At 37.7% G+C, this 19,024-nt stretch overlaps 2 long non-coding RNA genes across 2 annotated transcripts; both read left to right on the forward strand.

Annotated features, from left to right (window-relative positions):
* Nucleotides 1–5,684: 5,684 nt before the first annotated feature.
* LOC146948826 (uncharacterized) lies at nucleotides 5,685–8,191 on the forward strand. The gene is made up of 2 exons (XR_015027031.1): nucleotides 5,685–6,149; nucleotides 7,979–8,191. It is a non-coding gene; the product is annotated as an uncharacterized LOC146948826 (long non-coding RNA).
* Nucleotides 8,192–11,755: 3,564 nt separating this feature from the next.
* LOC146948827 (uncharacterized) lies at nucleotides 11,756–14,287 on the forward strand. The gene is made up of 2 exons (XR_015027032.1): nucleotides 11,756–12,245; nucleotides 14,075–14,287. It is a non-coding gene; the product is annotated as an uncharacterized LOC146948827 (long non-coding RNA).
* Nucleotides 14,288–19,024: the final 4,737 nt, after the last annotated feature.

Raw genomic sequence — 19,024 nt, forward strand, 5'->3', positions numbered from 1 at the left:
CGGTACAGCCATCCAACAAAACCAAATCAGTAGCAATATTGATAAATAAAGAGACTACGCAAACCAAAAAAAATTGGAAAGTAAAACAAGTAGCAAGCCAAGTGAAAATAGAAAGCAAATTTAGAAACCGTCCCATCAAGTTGCAAACTTTGAACAATCTAACTATCATTGACACAAATCGTCAAAGGTGTTCTGAAATAAAGTAAATGAACAGTCAAAGGTGTTCTCGAAATTCCAGAGATTGCTATTCTTTTTGTGCGCGTTCTGGCCATAACGAACTCAAATTTCAAATTTTTAAACACAAATCGTCAAAGATCACTTAAAAACTATTCATAAATCAAAGAAAAAATAAACATATGCATCAAAGTATATACAATAACATAGCATCACATATTCAAAATTTCCCCGTTCTATATTTCTCAAATCAACTTCCATAGATTGCTGGGAATGTAATTGAAGCAGCATTTTATTCGATCACCGTTCTATTCAATATCAAGAACGCAATTCTTTGCAATTGTATTGAATAACAAGAAATTCACAATTGAACCATTACTGAAAACGTGATTCTTTGCAATATCGAGAAACATTATTCTGTTACTCGAAACCTTTACAAGAACTGAGAAAAGGAACATTATGGATAAAGAAGCGAAACAAACTAACCTAAATGATGTTGGATTCTTCGATGAGAATGCAGAGGCGGAGCTCCGGCAAGGAACAGTGTTCCGGGAGCAGCCGTTACGGTAGTCCGGGGAGGAATGGCGCGGTTACAGTTCGTTGAAGTTTTGGAGGGAAAGGGTTTTTGGTTTATTTGAACGTTTGAGTAGTGTTCGTTAAAACGTTTTTTTGGGGGAAATGACTCGGTTCATTCATTTCTTTTATACATGGTTCCCAATCAATCTAAATTATTTTACCATTCACATTATCAAATCAAATTATACAAAACGTTATTATTTAAAAAAAAATCATTTTGTACCCAAAAAAAAAAAAAATCATTATTCAATTTGGTAAAAATGGATAAATTTTCCCACAAATTCTAGCTCAACAAACAAAAATGTTCAAATTGTTGTTGACTGAAGTTTAAACTTATCCTCCCCCACTTGTTTGTGTATGTGTTTCCAATAGCTCTTGTCATTCGTCTATTGTAACGCCCCATTTTTATTCTAATATTTTAGTAGATGTATGAGTTTTTTTTTATATGATTTTATTTGTTATATAGATGATTTTATGTGAAATATGTGTTTTGGGTGATTTTATGTGATATATGATGTGATGCTATTTTATTATATGATTTAGGGAATTGTATATTATTTAAATGAATATGGCTTTATTATTTGTGGAAATATTAGGAGAAATAAAAATAGGAGTAAAATATTAATATTTTGGTTAATGGGAGTTAATTAGTAATTATGTGAGTTTAAGGGAGTTAAGAAAAATAAAGGAGAGGTTATGTTTATTGGGAAATAGAATAGAGAGAAGTCAGAAACATTTTTCACGTACAAAAGAAAACATAAGTTTTTGGGAGAAGAGGAGAAAACCTAGAAGAGGCAAAGAGAAGAGGAGGAACAATTCTGTAAGCTTTTGATTCATCTAAACTAAGGTAAGGGTGGGATTCCTTTCACTAATAATATGTATAATTCTGATTTTTGATGATTGTGATGTTTTGGTATTAGGGTTAGAAAGTTTTAGGTTAATTGCTATAATATGATGAATTGTGTTGTTGATGCATGTTTCTATGTTATTTGATTGCTATATTGCCTAATTGAACCTGAAAACTTCTGTTGAAACGTATTTTGGGTAATCAGGGATTGAAAATTGGGATTTTCGATTGAAACGTCGGTGTCTGAATGTTCTACAGACAAGTGATTATGTGAGGTTTGGGAAATCGATTTTTTTTTTTGAGTGGTGGAAAATTGAATGTTTCTATAGATTATGATAGAGGGAAATGTCAGGAGCGTGTAGGCGAAAACGGCACTGAAATCCGCTTAACGGTTTGAATTTTATGCGCGAAATGGTGAAAACGGAAAGAACGAAGAAAAAGCTGTGCTGTCAATCGAGCACGGCCGTGCCGTGCATGGCATGGGCCGTGCCAACGTTCTGTTTCTTCGTGCTGACAGAACTTCGGTTTCTGCGTTTTTTGTGCTTTTTCACCCATTTCTGTTTTGAATTGGCTTTTGATGTAAACATGAAAGTTGCAGATAATTAAGTTAGCTTTATAATGGCCTTGGTTTGGAGTGGAAAAGATTTGTAGATTTTGAGTTATGATAAAAATAGTTCAGGTGGGTCTTCAGAAAATTTTAAGAAAACTTAGAATAACTAATCCCAAGTTAGTCCAAAAACTTATGGTTGGTTTCCCAACTTCAAACTTAAGTGTTAGGGATTTAGTTGAGGTGTTTTATGGATATTTGACTTATGTTCTATTGATCAAAACTTAATTGCTTTTGGGGGATGTTTTGGACTTTGAGATGAATGTAATTGATTTATATATATGCTATGTTGTTGATTTCCGTTGTTGATGTCGTTGTATCATCTGATGTCGAAGTTGGGGAGTGTGTCATAATTGTTTTAGGCACATATGTTGTTGTTGTAGTCGCTGTTGAAGTTGTATGTTGATATACACAAGTTGAGTCCATTTGCATACTCACATCTGTTGGGGGCTTATGCCCTGGAATGTTCATCATTCAACCCGTTGGGGGCTTATGCTCTGGAATGTTTATCATTCACCTGTTGGGGGCTTATGCCCTGGGATGCTTTAACCATCCAAATTGTTGGGGGCTTAAGCCCTGGAATGCTTAGCATTCAACGCGCGTAGATTGGTACCACCTGCATGATGCATTAGTTGTTGTCGTTGTCGCATTGTCAAGTTGTTGTTGTTGCCGTTGTCGCATTGTCGAATTGTTGATGCCGTTGTCGCATTGTCGAGTTGTCGGTGTAGTTGTTGATAATGAAGTTGTTGTTGTTGCTGCTCTTTGTTGCGGAAAATGATTATGTTGTTGCTATATGTATTCTTTATATACATTATTAATGATGTATGTTATGATATGTTGTTTCTTTCATTAATTTGATGAATTATATATTATTATTATTATTGGATAAGTTTCTCACCCCTTCTGCTTGAAAATGTTGCCCTTCGTATGGGTAACTTGCAGGTAATGATGGCTTGTAGGTTGGTTGGCTCAAGTGTCTAGGGCTCTGATACATATTAGGATGGGGATTCGTCGCGAATGTTTTCGTTTTCTTCATTTCTTTTATGTATCATATTTTTGGGAAAAGACTTAATAATGGAGTTTATTGTTGTCGAAAATAGTGTTGAATATGTTGAGGCCTTTGTGCCAAGATTTTCATTGACGTTGGATTTGGTTGAAATTGTATTTTCTAAAGAATTATTCTGCTGCATGTTTTGGAGATATTTTAAATATTGGTTTAAATAAATAGCTATTTTCAATTTATGAAATTTTGATTAGCAGTGTGACACTCCGTTGTTGGTCTACTCTGATTAAATTAATTATTATTACGTTGTTGGGAGAACGGGGTGTTACAATTGGTATCAGAGCAAGTTGGTCCGTCCGGCCAATTAGTAGAGTCGTGTCGAGCCTAGTAGTGTTGTTTGAAAATTTTGTATTTTCCTCGTTGTCCTGTTTGTTGTTTGTTGTGTAACCCTTAGTACGAACTGGTTGGAGTACAACTATGTTCATATTAATTGTTTTAGTAAGTCGGTGTATTTTTCTTCTGCTGAAGAAGAAAGTTGAGCGGGGTTTTGGACTACTAAGCAGCTGAAGCAGTTAGAACATGATGGAGACTTGATGTTTTCTTTAATGGCGTATTTGTCTGTGGAAAATCAGTCGGTAATTGATAGATTGCCCGTTGTGAATGAATTTCCTGAAGTTTTTCCTGATGAGATTCCAGATGTGCCACCAGAGAGGGAGGTTGAATTTTCAATTGATCTTCTGCCGGGTACGAAGCCTGTGTCGATGGCTCCTTACCGTATGTCAGCTTCAGAGTTGGTAATGTTGAAGAAACAGTTAGAAGACTTGCTTGATAAGAAGTTTATAAGACCAAGTGTGTCACCTTGGGGAGCGCCTGTGTTGCTAGTTAAGGAGAAGGAGGGTAGCATGAGATTGTGCATAGATTACCGTCAGCTGAATAAAGTGACGATAAAGAATAGGTATCCACTTCCGAGAATTGACGACTTGATGGATCAATTAGTGGGTGCTCGAGTGTTTAGCAAGATTGACTTGAGGTCAGGTTATCATCAGATTAAGGTGAAGGATGAAGATATGCAGAAGACGGCCTTTAGGACACGATATGGACACTATGAATATAAAGTGATGCCTTTCGGTGTTACTAATGCATCTGGTGTGTTCATGGAGTATATGAACAGAATTTTTCATGCTTTTCTGGATAAGTTTGTTGTTGTATTTATTGATGATATATTGATTTATTCTAAGACTGAAGAAGAGCATGCAAAACATTTGAAGATTGTGTTGCAGGTGCTGAAAGAAAAGAAGTTGTATGCAAAGTTGTCAAAGTGCGAGTTCTGGTTAAGGGAAGTAAGTTTCCTTGGCCATATTATTTCTGGTAGTGGTATTGCAGTTGACCCATCAAAGGTTGAAGCGGTATCACAGTGGGAGACTCCTAAGTCAGTTACGGAGATTAGAAGTTTTCTTGGTTTGGCCGGTTATTACAGAAGATTTATCGAAGGATTTTCGAAGTTGGCACTTCCATTGACTCAGTTGACCTGTAAAGGTAAAGCTTTTGTGTGGGATGCTCAGTGTGAGAGTAATTTCAATGAGTTGAAGCGTAGACTGACGACGGCTCCAATTTTGATTTTACCAGAGCCAGATAAACCTTTTGTTGTATATTGTGATGCGTCCAAGTTGGGCTTAGGTGGTGTGCTTATGCAAGATGGCAAGCTAGTGGCTTATGCTTCGAGACAATTGAGAATACATGAGAAGAACTATCCTACACATGATTTAGAGTTGGCTGCTGTGGTTTTTGTGTTGAAAATTTGGAGACACTATTTGTACGGTTCGAGATTTGAAGTGTTTAGTGATCATAAAAGTCTGAAATATTTATTTGATCAAAAAGAGTTGAATATGAGGCAGAGAAGGTGGCTAGAGTTGTTGAAAGATTATGATTTTGGCTTAAATTACCATCCGGGTAAAGCTAATGTGGTTGCAGATGCCTTGAGTAGGAAAACGTTGCACATGTCGGCTATGATGGTGAAATAATTTGAATTGCTGGAACAGTTTAGAGACTTAAGTCTTGTTTGTGAATTGGCACCTCAGAGTGTACAGTTGGGTATGTTGAAAATTAATAATAATTTCTTGAAGAGTATCAAAGAAGCCCAGGAAGTTGATGTGAAATTTGTAGACTTGATGGCTGCTAGTAATCAGACTGCAGATGGTGATTTTCAGGTTGATGATCAAGGAGTGTTGAGATTCCGAGGCAGGATTTGTGTCCCTGATAATAATGAATTGAAAAAGATGATTTTAGAAGAAAGTCACAAAAGTAGCTTGAGTATCCATTCGGGAGCTACAAAGATGTACCATGGCTTGAAGAAACTGTTTTGGTGGTTTGGGTTGAAGCGTGATGTCGCACAATTTGTTTATGTGTGTTTGACTTGTCAGAAATCGAAAGTTGAACATCAGAAGCCTGCTGGTTTGTTGACACCATTAGATGTGCCAGTGTAACATCCCGTTCGTCTGCTAATGGAAATTTTACCTGTTATATGCATCAGAGGAGTTATGTTTTGGGAAGTAAGTATAATGGAGATATTTATTATGTTATGCCAGCTTAATACGGGTAAAGTACCAGTGTCGCATTAAACACGCTTGAGGCAGGGGCAAAGAGGTAATTGCGTGGGAAAAGATATTTATATGGATTGGCCCCAAAATTATTTCATTTTCTCATTTGTTTCTCTCTCTAGGGTTGAGAGAAAGAGTTCTCTCCTCTCTCTCTCTATGGAACCGCCCCCTTTCCTCCTCTCTAGCCCCTCAAACTCTTCCAAGATCATCAAGGGATAGGCAAGCATGAATCAAAGAAGCTTGTGGGCAAGAAACAACAAAGGGAATGAGTAGAAGCTTGGATTCAAGTTAGGATTTGAACTTTGAGAAGCTTGAAGCTTGAGGCAAACACAAGAATCAACCTAGGTGAGTTCCATAGATAGAATATCCACCTTTGGGTTTGTGTAATCTTGTAAAAAATCATGATTTATGTTAGTTTAGTGTTTATGGAACTTTAGTACCCCAAGCCAATCCTAGGTGATTATATGTTAAAATTGCCATGAGTTATGTTTAAATAAGTCTATATATGTTGTTGGATGTATTTGGTGCATTACAGGGTCGAATTGGACGAGTTTTGGGTCGAAAATGGCGAAAACCCGCAGCCGAAACACGCGAAAACGCAGAATTCGCAGCGCTGCGCCTGAACAAGGGCGCTAGGCGCCCACAAGTCAGGGAGCCAGCGCTAGGCGCCCCAACCCTGGCGCCAGGCGCCCCAGACAGGACAACGTTCGCGTTGTTCTGCGCTCGGGTGCTTGGGGGCAGTCGCGTGGGGGTCCGTAGCGATCGTTTCGAAGTGTTCTTTCACTGTTTTCACTTATTTTACAACTGGAACAAACTTGGCTTTATGAAATCATAGAATTTTCTAAATGGCTTAAGTCTTGGGTTTTTGCATTTTCGGTCTTTAGAAATTATTGGAAATTTGCGCACCTCGTCAATTGATCCTTGCATCATTAATCATGGCAATCTTAGCATGTATCACAAGGATGGCACTAGAGAGCTAAGCATGATGGGGTAGCGATGAACTAAGATGGGGGAATAAAAGTAGAGCCTTGACATAGCTTGTCAAGAACTAGAATAGCTTACAAAGAAATAGAATGCTAGACATGAGTTTTATGCTTGATATGGTGCGAAGTGAGATAAAGTATTCTCTTCGTATAGGAGCTAGAGTGACCATACGAGTATGGTAAAACGTGAATTGATTAGATATCTCTTCACATAGCAAGTTATGCAAGCATATAGTTTACCTCTAGTCGGATCGTGTAGGCATCCGAGGTAAAAGAGATAGCTAGTATAGATTTAATACTCATGCATATATTTATAGACCAAGACTTTTAAGTTAAGGTGCCATGTCTCTTGTGTCCACACTAGGTTGGTTCAAGAGGTTTCCATTAGGTGAAACGGGGTTAGCCGTAAGGAACCCGCATGTCACTTAGTAAGCAAGAGGTAGTGTCGTGTCTCTTGTGTCCACACTAGGTTGGTTCAAGAGGTTTCCATTAGGTGAAACGGGGTTAGCCGTAAGGATCCCGCACGTCACTGCAGGAGTGCCGTTGGTTTACCTTAGATAGGTTTCCATCGGATAGATAGGGATTGCGCTCGGGGTTACTCCACTCGGGGCTTTCCGTAAAATGAACTCAGATAATGTTTGATTGTTAAACGCTAACTTCATGAATGAATCTGACTGTGCATATTTATTAGATATATTTATGTTATGTCATAGAGCCTTGACGTAGATCGTCAAGAATAGTAGAACATAGACGTAGATCGTCAAAACTAGTATGATAGCAAGATATGATACGTTGTTAGAAACATCGTATTATGCATTAGAGCAAATAGAGAAAGATATGCCGATGACGGTCTTAGGTCTCCCCTAACCGTCCGGTTTAGAATCGTGTCATGATTATGATAGACTTGGGCCTTAATGCGTAGAGCGTATTCTTGGCAATGCGGTTTTAGATTCCCCTCGACCGCCATGACACGTATAGGAAGTGAAGCCTATAACAAGTAAGATAAGACTAAGACGGCCCTAGTATGCACGACCGTCTAAGTATGCAAGTCCCCACACACGTATAATCAACCGTCAGGTTGTAATGTAGGCACGTGGTGACCGTAGGTTTCCCCTTGAGGTTGCCTATAGCCTAGGATTTAGGGGAACTCACTGAGACATTATGTCTCATCCCAATCCTTATTTGTTTCAGATAAACAGGTTGGAATAGCAAGCTAGTAGCTGAATGGATGTTACGACAAGTGTTCGTTCGTACCCGCTGCAGGATGAGATGGATAATCAAGGATGCATTCATAATATCTTTAGAAAAGTTGAGTTGTATTATTATGTACGAACGCATTTGGTTGTGTATATATATTCATTCGTAGTTGTTTTGTTGTAAAATTTTAATGTATCCAATACTAAACTTAACGCACGTGCTAGACATTCTAGATACGTCTAGTATGGGTGTTACATTTGGTATCAGAGCAGGTCGATTCAGACCGTGCCTTGGGTCATTAAGTTACAACAAAGATAGTGGGACCATTGGGTTCCGGGTGAAAGTTCTAGTTGTTGTTGTTAGTTGAGCCTGATCAACTCAATTTAACATTCGACGATTAGAATGGATGCCTGAGAGCTGAATAGGACCCTGGAGGGACGAAGTATGTGAAGAAGGTGCACCGGAAGGTGTGAACTTAGAAGCAAGAATTCAGTATGAGTATTAGTAAGAAGTTGATCGTGCCAGTAGGTGGCCGATGAACTAAGCAAGTAGAAGTATGAATCCTCCGGGAATGTAAGGATATGTTAAGAAAGGACGTTTAGACAGCGTTGGGTAAGTTGTTGATGATACTTCGTATACCCGTAAGTGGAGAATACAGAAATATCTTAGCAGGACCTGAAGCTTCAGTAAGGGTCGTAGTTAGAATGGAAATGTATTCCAGAAAGTAAGCGCAAGGCTACAAGATAGAAAGCAGTCGACGTAGGTTGACGGGATTAGTAGACTCTCAGGATTAGCGTTATGTTATTGAGACCATGGACTTGAATGTTCAAAGTGAACGAGGTTCTAGTGTTCGGGAAGCTACGTTAAGCGGTAACGCAGAGAAGTAAGCTACTCGTAGTAGAAAAAGGATTCAGTGAAAGTTTTATGTTAACAGGAATGAAGCATTAGTTTCCAAAGTGCCGAGAATTGTATCGAATTAGGTTGATGCTTGCCATGCATATGTAGTAGGATATATTTTAGATGTTAGAAATGACTGATGTGCATTGATTTACTTGAGATAAAAAAAAAAATTTTGCAAAGTATATTTTGAAAAAAAAAATGAGCTGAAGAAACTCATCAATAGCGAACCCGGAGCGAAATTTTTCAGTTCGTCTTTAGGGAATGCAATGACTATTGGAGAGTTGTCTTCACCATCTTTTATGCAATGAGAAATTGTTTTTTTTATATCGAGTGACGAATGCATATCACCCCCTAAAGTTTCAAAAGGGAAAAAGGCATGGGCAACCATCAACAAAAATCGATCCGGTTTAACGTGACTTTGGAAGTTAATGTGTCAAGAAATAAGAATGAGTTTAGACCAAGAGTTTAGAGGCACCAGTATCTAGAATGGAAGTCACGGATGTGAAATCACGAGGATTTTGGATATCGCAGAGTTAAGAGTACCCCTCGAAACTATGTTTTGCTTGATGAACTTGCGAAGGCTCGTTAGGATGCTAAGTTGTAAAGTTTACATGATTTTAGAAAGACATACGCATATGGGTGATTGAAGTTGATATTTTTGAAATTCAAAATGAAATTTTGTAGGTACCGGTTTGTTACGACTCGCGTAGTTTGGGCTAAACTCACTAGGACTAAGATTTGATGACACATACGTGTTACCAACTCGTCCTGTGAATTTAGAGTAACAACTGGAGCCTAGATTCAGTGTATGTTTTTATTTAGTAGAAAATCATCAACGTCAATGATCCGTGTGTTAATTTATGAAGTTTTCTTTTAAAGAAAATAAACGAGCACGCATAGGAATGAATAAGCAAAACATAGTATGCGAGATGTGAAGATACAATGTTAGATGTATAAGGAAGTGTGTCCGAATGCAAGATTAGTCTACCATGGGAGGATGTAAGAGCGTTCCATGGAATAGTAGGTATGTAATAGTAGAGATGTGCTCCTTGAGTTAAGTTGCTCCGGAATAAGAGTAAGTGTGACATTGATATGTCCAGAGGTAAGTTTCCTTGAGATTCAATCTTACCAGCAAAGAGTAGAATGAGGTTGCAGAGTAGCATGCAACATAGAATTATCGAGCAGAGTTCAAGTAGATATCGATGTAATAATAGAAGAATAAAGTTCACTCGTCTCAACGGATCAGAGTATTGGTTGAAGCCAACCGGTGGGAATCAGAGTAGCGCAACGGAAGTTAATTAATTAAGTTGCGAACAGTAGCCATGGAACATGGAATTTTGTAGTAAGAATCTTTGTGAAAAATGTTCCAGATAGAAATACCATTTCAGTGAAAAGTATTATGTGGAAAGCGAGGAGTTCTCGTTATGTTAAGTAAGAATAGATGCTTATGCAGCCAGTAATGATTAAAGTACAAGTTTAAAGAAAGCATCTTCACTCAGGTAAGATGAGAAAGACTAGAGTTAACACAGATGAATTAACCGAGTTGCCTTTTGGTGATGTCTAATTCGTAGAAGAGCTGTTGGTTAGTCAGAAAGAGTATATGCTATGTTAATGGAGTACGATTGATGAGTTATGCCTGACGAAGTACATACCCTCTTATACCATGCTTGTTAAATGATAACGATACCTTCTAGAATGGTGTCAAGCCATGATTTTATAACTTTTAAGGATAAGATTGGTATTGAGGAACTTGGGAACGATGTTTATTTTAAAAAAAAACATGAAATTTCACATTGTTAAAACTGATGAGATACGTCGTAAGCGGGTAAGCTCACTTAAGACGTACAGACTTCAGAACCAGCTTGTTAGAGACAAGTGTGAAGGAGAGTCATAAAACCTTTTTTTTTTTTAGATATAGAGACTCGTCCTGTGGTTCTGCAGTACTAGTATAGACTCAGTTTTAAAATGATATTTTCTAGTCATGCATCTATTCGTTCCAAGTGCCTATGTACCAAAGTTTAGAAACTCTTAGAAACAAAAGCTAGAATGAGTATCGTTATTAAATAACAAGCAATGGCGCTAGAAAGTATGCCAATACTAGAAGATAGAATTTTATGAATGACAAAACCCATGTGATACTCATGTCGTACGAGATGCACAGATTTGTGCTTAGAGTGTCCAATGCAAGTGCAAATGAACTTACTAGAAAGTTTCAAGAGCATGTGGACCGCCAGACAGGTTAATAGATTGTCAGATGAATCAGTGTAGTTGATTTCACTTCTTCATGCCAAGCTAGACAAGTTACCCATGAATTGCAGTACAGGGAGGTTATGAAAGATAGAAAGATTTCTTAAGACTCCGAAAAGAGATGATAGATTTGCCGAATCATCAAGATGAGTAACAAGTAAGAGGCAAAAGTCGCAAAGTGCGGCAATAAAGATTATCTATGTGTGATAAGATGTATGCATGATAAGATGTGTTAGATACACGTAAGCACTACAGGGCAAACCTGGATATCAGTAGAACTCCAGTTTAAAGGCAAATCTTGAGTGATTCAGATAGAGAAAAGTTACTTAGATGCAGAGTTCATGCTAAGCAGAGAAGGCATAGATCCGAGACAAGCAATCCTCATATCACAAGAGTTAGTTTTAATCACTATGTTCTCAGATAGTTCTGTGATTGAGGAAGATAGTAACATTGAAGAGACCGTGTTCAATTATACGCAGAATAAGAAAGAGGAAGAATCGCATGCTTTGTTGAGAAAAGTATCCTACAACCTCCCTAGAGTGGTTTTGATCAGATATTGTGTAGCAAGAACCAAAGGAGACAGATTTTAGTTGCAATGATTGTAGATGATTTCTAAATTTCGAGGACGAAATTTCTTAAGAGGGGTAGAGTGTAACATCCCGTTCGTCTGCTAATGGAAATTTTACCTGTTATATGCATCAGAGGAGTTATGTTTTGGGAAGTAAGTATAATGGAGATATTTATTATGTTATGCCAGCTTAATACGGGTAAAGTACCAGTGTCGCATTAAACACGCTTGAGGCAGGGGCAAAGAGGTAATTGCGTGGGAAAAGATATTTATATGGATTGGCCCCAAAATTATTTCATTTTCTCATTTGTTTCTCTCTCTAGGGTTGAGAGAAAGAGTTCTCTCCTCTCTCTCTCTATGGAACCGCCCCCTTTCCTCCTCTCTAGCCCCTCAAACTCTTCCAAGATCATCAAGGGATAGGCAAGCATGAATCAAAGAAGCTTGTGGGCAAGAAACAACAAAGGGAATGAGTAGAAGCTTGGATTCAAGTTAGGATTTGAACTTTGAGAAGCTTGAAGCTTGAGGCAAACACAAGAATCAACCTAGGTGAGTTCCATAGATAGAATATCCACCTTTGGGTTTGTGTAATCTTGTAAAAAATCATGATTTATGTTAGTTTAGTGTTTATGGAACTTTAGTACCCCAAGCCAATCCTAGGTGATTATATGTTAAAATTGCCATGAGTTATGTTTAAATAAGTCTATATATGTTGTTGGATGTATTTGGTGCATTACAGGGTCGAATTGGACGAGTTTTGGGTCGAAAATGGCGAAAACCCGCAGCCGAAACACGCGAAAACGCAGAATTCACAGCGCTGCGCCTGAACAAGGGCGCTAGGCGCCCACAAGTCAGGGAGCCAGCGCTAGGCGCCCCAACCCTGGCGCCAGGCGCCCCAGACAGGACAACGTTCGCGTTGTTCTGCGCTCGGGTGCTTGGGGGCAGTCGCGTGGGGGTCCGTAGCGATCGTTTCGAAGTGTTCTTTCACTGTTTTCACTTATTTTACAACTGGAACAAACTTGGCTTTATGAAATCATAGAATTTTCTAAATGGCTCAAGTCTTGGGTTTTTGCATTTTCGGTCTTTAGAAATTATTGGAAATTTGCGCACCTCGTCAATTGATCCTTGCATCATTAATCATGGCAATCTTAGCATGTATCACAAGGATGGCACTAGAGAGCTAAGCATGATGGGGTAGCGATGAACTAAGATGGGGGAATAAAAGTAGAGCCTTGACATAGCTTGTCAAGAACTAGAATAGCTTACAAAGAAATAGAATGCTAGACATGAGTTTTATGCTTGATATGGTGCGAAGTGAGATAAAGTATTCTCTTCGTATAGGATCTAGAGTGACCATACGAGTATGGTAAAACGTGAATTGATTAGATATCTCTTCACATAGCAAGTTATGCAAGCATATAGTTTACCTCTAGTCGGATCGTGTAGGCATCCGAGGTAAAAGAGATAGCTAGTATAGATTTAATACTCATGCATATATTTATAGACCAAGACTTTTAAGTTAAGGTGCCATGTCTCTTGTGTCCACACTAGGTTGGTTCAAGAGGTTTCCATTAGGTGAAACGGGGTTAGCCGTAAGGAACCCGCATGTCACTTAGTAAGCAAGAGGTAGTGTCGTGTCTCTTGTGTCCACACTAGGTTGGTTCAAGAGGTTTCCATTAGGTGAAACGGGGTTAGCCGTAAGGATCCCGCACGTCACTGCAGGAGTGCCGTTGGTTTACCTTAGATAGGTTTCCATCGGATAGATAGGGATTGCGCTCGGGGTTACTCCACTCGGGGCTTTCCGTAAAATGAACTCAGATAATGTTTGATTGTTAAACGCTAACTTCATGAATGAATCTGACTGTGCATATTTATTAGATATATTTATGTTATGTCATAGAGCCTTGACGTAGATCGTCAAGAATAGTAGAACATAGACGTAGATCGTCAAAACTAGTATGATAGCAAGATATGATACGTTGTTAGAAACATCGTATTATGCATTAGAGCAAATAGAGAAAGATATGCCGATGACGATCTTAGGTCTCCCCTAACCGTCCGGTTTAGAATCGTGTCATGATTATGATAGACTTGGGCCTTAATGCGTAGAGCGTATTCTTGGCAATGCGGTTTTAGATTCCCCTCGACCGCCATGACACGTATAGGAAGTGAAGCCTATAACAAGTAAGATATGACTAAGACGGCCCTAGTATGCACGACCGTCTAAGTATGCAAGTCCCCACACACGTATAATCAACCGTCAGGTTGTAATGTAGGCACGTGGTGACCGTAGGTTTCCCCTTGAGGTTGCCTATAGCCTAGGATTTAGGGGAACTCACTGAGACATTATGTCTCATCCCAATCCTTATTTGTTTCAGATAAACAGGTTGGAATAGCAAGCTAGTAGCTGAATGGATGTTACGACAAGTGTTCGTTCGTACCCGCTGCAGGATGAGATGGATAATCAAGGATGCATTCATAATATCTTTAGAAAAGTTGAGTTGTATTATTATGTACGAACGCATTTGGTTGTGTATATATATTCATTCGTAGTTGTTTTGTTGTAAAATTTTAATGTATCCAATACTAAACTTAACGCACGTGCTAGACATTCTAGATACGTCTAGTATGGGTGTTACAGAAATGAGATTGCATCTCCATGGACTTTGTGACGAGTTTACCAAACACTCAAAGAGGGCATGATGCCATTTGGGTTGTTGTCGATAGATTGACGAAGTCGGCACACTTTATTCCGATTAATATCACTTATTCAGTAGCTCAGTTGGCGGAGATTTATATTCATAATATTGTGAAGTTGCATGGTGTCCCGTCGAATATTGTGTCGGATAGAGATCCGAGGTTCACTTCGAGATTTTAGAAGAGCTTGCAAGAAGCTTTGGGCTCTCAGTTGAAGTTGAGTTAGGCTTATCATCCGCAAACAGATGGTCAGTCGGAAAGAACGATTCAATCATTAGAAGATTTGTTGAGGGTGTGTGTACTTGAGCAAGGTGGAGCTTGGGATAGTCACCTACCGTTGATAGAGTTCACGTACAACAATAGTTACCATTCGAGTATTGGTATGGCACCTTTCGAAGCTTTATATGGTAGAAGGTGTAGGACCCCTTTATGTTGGTTTGAGTCGGGTGAAAGTGTTGTGTTGGGGCCTGAAATAGTTCAGCAGACTACGGAGAAGGTCAAGATGATAAGAGAGCATATGAAAGCGTCGCAGAGTCGACAGAAGAGCTATCATGATAAGCGTAGGAAGGACCTTGAGTTTCAAGAGGGTGACCATGTGTTCTTGAGAGTCACTCCTATGACCGGTGTGGGTCGTGCATTGAAGTCCAAGAAGTTGACTCCGAAGTTTATTGGTCCTTATCAAATATCTGAGAGAATTGGCACGGTGGCTTATAGAGTTGGTTTGCCACCACATCTTTCGAACTTGCATGATGTGTTTCATGTGTCGCAACTTCGGAAGTATGTAGCGGATCCTTCACACGTCATTCCTAGAGATGATGTGCAAGTTAGAGACAACCTTACGGTAGAAACTTTACCTTTGAGGATTGATGATCGCAAGGTGAAGACGTTGAGAGGCAAGGAGATACCTCTAGTGAGAGTTGTTTGGGGAGGAGCAGCTGGTGAAAGTCTTACTTGGGAGTTGGAGAGTAAGATGCAGGAGTCATATCCTGAGTTGTTTGCTTGAGGTAATATTTCGAGGACGAAATTCTATAAGTTGGGGAGAGTTGTAACGCCCCATTTTTATTCTAATATTTTAGTAGATGTATGAGTTTTTTTTTATATGATTTTATTTGTTATATAGATGATTTTATGTGAAATATGTGTTTTGGATGATTTTATGTGATATATGATGTGATGCTATTTTATTATATGATTTAGGGAATTGTATATTGTTTAAATGAATATGGCTTTATTATTTGTGGAAATATTAGGAGAAATAAAAATAGGAGTAAAATATTAATATTTTGGTTAATGGGAGTTAATTAGTAATTATGTGAGTTTAAGGGAGTTAAGAAAAATAAAGGAGAGGTTATGTTTATTGGGAAATAGAATAGAGAGAAGTCAGAAACATTTTTCACGTACAAAAGAAAACATAAGTTTTTGGGAGAAGAGGAGAAAACCTAGAAGAGGCAAAGAGAAGAGGAGGAACAATTCTGTAAGCTTTTGATTCATCTAAACTAAGGTAAGGGTGGGATTCCTTTCACTAATAATATGTATAATTCTGATTTTTGATGATTGTGATGTTTTGGTATTAGGGTTAGAAAGTTTTAGGTTAATTGCTATAATATGATGAATTGTGTTGTTGATGCATGTTTCTATGTTATTTGATTGCTATATTGCCTAATTGAACCTGAAAACTTCTGTTGAAACGTATTTTGGGTAATCAGGGATTGAAAATTGGGATTTTCGATTGAAACGTCGGTGTCTGAATGTTCTACAGACAAGTGATTATGTGAGGTTTGGGAAATCGATTTTTTTTTTGAGTGGTGGAAAATTGAATGTTTCTATAGATTATGATAGAGGGAAATGTCAGGAGCGTGTAGGCGAAAACGGCACTGAAATCCGCTTAACGGTTTGAATTTTATGCGCGAAATGGTGAAAACGGAAAGAACGAAGAAAAAACTGTGCTGTCAATCGAGCACGGCCGTGCCGTGCATGGCACGGGCCGTGCCAACGTTCTGTTTCTTCGTGCTGACAGAACTTCGGTTTATGCGTTTTTTGTGCTTTTTCACCCATTTCTGTTTTGAATTGGCTTTTGATGTAAACATGAAAGTTGCAGATAATTAAGTTAGCTTTATAATGGCCTTGGTTTGGAGTGGAAAAGATTTGTAGATTTTGAGTTATGATAAAAATAGTTCAGGTGGGTCTTCAGAAAATTTTAAGAAAACTTAGAATAACTAATCCCAAGTTAGTCCAAAAACTTATGGTTGGTTTCCCAACTTCAAACTTAAGTGTTAGGGATTTAGTTGAGGTGTTTTATGGATATTTGACTTATGTTCTATTGATCAAAACTTAATTGCTTTTGGGGGATGTTTTGGACTTTGAGATGAATGTAATTGATTTATATATATGCTATGTTGTTGATTTCCGTTGTTGATGTCGTTGTATCATCTGATGTCGAAGTTGGGGAGTGTGTCATAATTGTTTTAGGCACATATGTTGTTGTTGTAGTCGCTGTTGAAGTTGTATGTTGATATACACAAGTTGAGTCCATTTGCATACTCACATCTGTTGGGGGCTTATGCCCTGGAATGTTCATCATTCAACCCGTTGGGGGCTTATGCTCTGGAATGTTTATCATTCACCTGTTGGGGGCTTATGCCCTGGGATGCTTTAACCATCCAAATTGTTGGGGGCTTATGCCCTGGAATGCTTAGCATTCAACGCGCGTAGATTGGTACCACCTGCATGATGCATTAGTTGTTGTCGTTGTCGCATTGTCAAGTTGTTGTTGTTGTCGTTGTCGCATTGTCGAATTGTTGATGCCGTTGTCGCATTGTCGAGTTGTCGGTGTAGTTGTTGATAATGAAGTTGTTGTTGTTGCTGCTCTTTGTTGCGGAAAATGATTATGTTGTTGCTATATGTATTCTTTATATACATTATTAATGATGTATGTTATGATATGTTGTTGCTTTCATTAATTTGATGAATTATATATTATTATTATTGGATAAGTTTCTCACCCCTTCTGCTTGAAAATGTTGCCCTTCGTATGGGTAACTTGCAGGTAATGATGGCTTGTAGGTTGGTTGGCTCAAGTGTCTAGGGCTCTGATACATATTAGGATGGGGATTCGTCGCGAATGTTTTCGTTTTCTTCATTTCTTTTATGTATCATATTTTTGGGAAAAGACTTAATAATGGAGTTTATTGTTGTCGAAAATAGTGTTGAATATGTTGAGGCTTTTGTGCCAAGATTTTCATTGACGTTGGATTTGGTTGAAATTGTATTTTCTAAAGAATTATTCCGCTGCATGTTTTGGAGATATTTTAAATATTGGTTTAAATAAATAGCTATTTTCAATTTATGAAATTTTGATTAGCAGTGTGACACTCCGTTGTTGGTCTACTCTGATTAAATTAATTATTATTACGTTGTTGGGAGAACGAGGTGTTACATCTATCAATAAAAAAATTGACAATTTTTTTTTGAACAAAAAAAGAATATTAGACATTTGATATGCACAGGTGCGAGTTTAAATACATTGCTAATACACACCTTCTAATTTTTAAATGGGTGTGCACACACACACACACACAGATATATATATATATATATATATATATATATATATATATATATATATATATATATATATATATATATATATATATATATATATGACATTCGTTGTTAGACTCTTTTAGAAGATAGAAAAGCTTAATTGCACTTTAACCCCTCAAGTTTTTAAACATGAGATTTTACCCTCTGGTTTGTTTAGTCATTTTGACCCTCATTTTTAGTCAACTGGCATCTTTGTCTCTTGGTCACATTGAATATTAATAGCTTACAAATTATAAAAAAAAATATAAAAAAAAACAAATAAAAAAATTATTTCAAAATATGTCTTTGGGTATCAAAAACTTTAGTTCATCACCACGAAAACTTTATTTCACTAATCTAATTACAAATTATGTACCCGCTCAATTGACAATTTATTTTAACAAGCTCAATTGATATTTTTAATTGAAGATTTATATATAAAAAAAAATGAGTTATATATTAGCAATATAAAATCGTTTTTTTGTACCAAGTCGATATTGAAGAATTAAGTGTTGGACAGATTTACTAGGCTACCATCAGTTTGTGAAAGATTAATGACAAGCTTTTCAGATTGAGGGTTAGGGAGGTTATGCGTTGAAAGATAAGTGAAAGTTGATAAAAGGTAGTTTAAAAATTGGCATCAGAACCATATCGAGAATTCCGAAGGTAGAATCAACGTGGTAAAAGAGCGCATTTCGTTACTTGATATTAAGGGGGAGGACCAAGATTTAATGGAAGAGTTGTATACCTTGTCAAATAATTTACTTTGCAATCAAAATTAAATTGGTTTTGGGGGGAGTTGCAAATTCAAAGTTTTTCTATTGGTTGATGTCTTCTAAGAGGCGATCAAATGCTATAATAAAGAATAATGTCAATGGTTTATAAGTTGAGGGTGTGAACAATGTTAGAAGTGCAGTGTAGAATCATTTCGAAACCCATTTTCAGTCAATTACCTTTGTTAGCCTAGGTGTGGATAATCTGAATTTTAAATTGATCAGTATGGTAGTCGAGGGATTAGGTTAAAAAATTTCGTGGAGGAAGTTAAGAAA

This window comes from Medicago sativa, chromosome 2 (genome assembly GCF_051527215.1).
Source record: "Medicago sativa cultivar Bolivia chromosome 2, Bolivia_mono, whole genome shotgun sequence".
Lineage (NCBI taxonomy): Eukaryota > Viridiplantae > Streptophyta > Magnoliopsida > Fabales > Fabaceae > Medicago > Medicago sativa.